Source organism: Podarcis liolepis, assembly GCF_965112155.1.
Source record: "Podarcis liolepis genome assembly, chromosome: 9".
NCBI classification, from domain to species: Eukaryota; Metazoa; Chordata; class Lepidosauria; order Squamata; family Lacertidae; genus Podarcis; species Podarcis liolepis.
The window spans coordinates 33,552,763-33,555,256 of record NC_139564.1 but is presented as its reverse complement, the minus strand read 5'-3'; the positions used below and the strand labels follow the sequence as shown (position 1 = coordinate 33,555,256).

Genomic DNA, 2,494 nt, shown 5'->3' with positions numbered 1-2,494 from the left:
TAAGGGATACTATACAACTTTTTTTCGGCATGATGACTTCGAGGATTTTTTTTAAAAAACCCACCTAAAGTAACCTTTATAGCCAAGAAAACTAGGTCAGTCATGTGTGACCTGAATTACTGAGCTAATGATATTCTTAGCCTTGGCTGTCCTCTGGGCACTGCCATTGAGAAGGAAAGCTTGTGTGTTGCAAGTTGAAGCACGGGAGGAAAAAGATATTGTCAGGTTGTTTTCCCTTCCTTCAGCAAAAGTGTTCTGCGTCTCTCTCAGATAAAGATAAAGTTGATTTCTTTGAAAACACATTTAAAGTAAGAGATAATGCCAGGAATGCCAAGAGCCAAAAAGGGGATGGGGGCGGGGAGGCAAACAAAACAGGCTGCTCTCTCACATTTCTTCCTCTACATTTTGGCCAATATGCTGTTTGTCTGTGTAGATGATATCAGACATTTGTTTGGGGATTTGTGGGATTGTGGTTCTGGTGTGAGCATTTTCAGGAGCAAGGCCTTGTATAGAGGCAGTAAACTGAGGCTGATAACAGAGGTTTAGATGTTTTATTTAGAATAGCTTGAGGTTTAGAAATAATTTAAACCAACGTTTAAACCCTTCCAAAGTATCTGTAATAGCAGCACTCCCTGCATGTCTCCTAAATATACATTCTTAGGTTGGCAAGAGGGTGCCTTTTTGGTAGGTCTGCCACTCCCAGGAGTCTCAAGAATGGCAACCTAGGAATGGGTTTGATATGTGGCGGCCCCTTAATTGTGGAAATCCTTCCCCACAGAGGTGCATCCAACCCTGATGGGAAGTTTTGCTTCTGCACATGACCGTTCTAAGCTGAAGCATTCCTTCCTACCCTAGAATGTTAAGTTCACATTAAGTACATGAAACATCGTACCCTGACCTGTTCTTAATGCATGGTTGACCACATCTACGGAATACAATAGTTATGCCCTGTTAAGTTTTGCTATATCAATCACTAGTAATACCGTATTTTTCGCTCTATTACACGCACCCGACCATAACACGCACGTAGTTTTTAGAGGAGGAAAATCCGTAGGCATGCCACTCGTAGGCATTCCCTCCATAACACGCACAGACATTTCCCCTTACTTTTTAGGAGGAAAAAAGTGAGTGTTATGGTGCAAAAAATACGGTAGTTTATATGCTCCTTTAAGTTTTGCTATATCAATCACTAGTTATAGTCTAATAAGGAGGTTTTCATGCCTGTCCAATTCTGTGTTCCCTTTCCCAACCTTTAATCTATTGATGATTAATGTCTATATGCAACCCTTGCATTGTATTTGTGTTAAACAATCAGCAACAAGCACATATGTGGCAATGCTGTAATATTCAATAAAAGGGACTCCCCGAGACATGCTCGGTAGATGCCTCCCATATGACACTTGTCATTCGTCTGTCGTTTATTTCAACCCGACACAACCCCTTCATTGTACAGATTTTGCTATATGCTGAAGACACACCTCTTTACCATGGCCATTTTATGGGTAAGGGCAGGGAAGGCAATTGACAAATAAACAAACAGCACCACAGAGCTTTGTATTACTCAAGCCCCAACTGAAAAACAGGCATTTGTTGAGCATAAGTTTATTGCTAAACATTGGTTCTGAAAATACATAAACTAAAATGTTTCTTCTTTGAGAATTCACACATATATTGTAATGTGATAACAAGTCCTTTTTTAAGTAGAAATATGAGCAAAGACTGAACTTGGCGACACTTTGCCCAAAACTTCACCAATTTTGAATGATATTGTTTCCTGCCCAATTCCTGGCTACACAAGTATCTCATGGATATTGAATTTGTAGAAGGGCAATCTGATTCTTAGTGAATGTGTTAAGTATGTGTTAAAGTTGACAAATACTCTCTCCAGGTCTTTAGTATTTTGGAATGGTAGATATGGGACCAAATAGACCATTGAGGTGACATAAAATAGCATGTATTTGCTGATCTTAAGCATTTCATTCTAACATCTTAGTTAAGCATGCACAACATCACAAGTAATGGTAAAGGTAAAGGGACCTCTGACTATTAGGTTCAGTCATGGACGACTCTGCGGTTGCGGTACTCATTTCGCTTTATTGGCTGAGGGAGCCGGCGTACAGCTTCCAGGTCATGTGGCTAGCATGACTAAGCCACTTCTGGTGAACCCGAGCAGCACACGGAATCATCGTTTACCTTCCCGCCGGAGCAGTACCTATTTATCTACTTGCACTTGAACGTACTTTTGAACTGCTAGGTTGGTAGGAGCAGGGACCGAGCAACAGGAGCTCACCCCGTCACGGGGATTCAAACCGTTGACTTCTGATCGGCAAGCCCTAGGCTCTGTGGTTTAGACCACAGCGCCACCGCATCCCCCGACATCACAAGTAGCTGGGCCAATACAGTGGTTCTTTCATTAAACCCTGTGTACTTATTCTAACTGAGAATGTTTAAAGATGGAGCCTTGGATACCAATTAACAAGCAACTTGTTCAATT

General features: G+C 41.5%; 1 long non-coding RNA gene across 1 annotated transcript; it reads left to right on the top strand.

Annotated features, from left to right (window-relative positions):
* Nucleotides 1–839: 839 nt before the first annotated feature.
* LOC310714781 lies at nucleotides 840–1,399 on the top strand. Its single transcript, XR_014530069.1, has 2 exons — nucleotides 840–984; nucleotides 1,155–1,399. It is a non-coding gene; the product is annotated as an uncharacterized lncRNA (long non-coding RNA).
* Nucleotides 1,400–2,494: the final 1,095 nt, after the last annotated feature.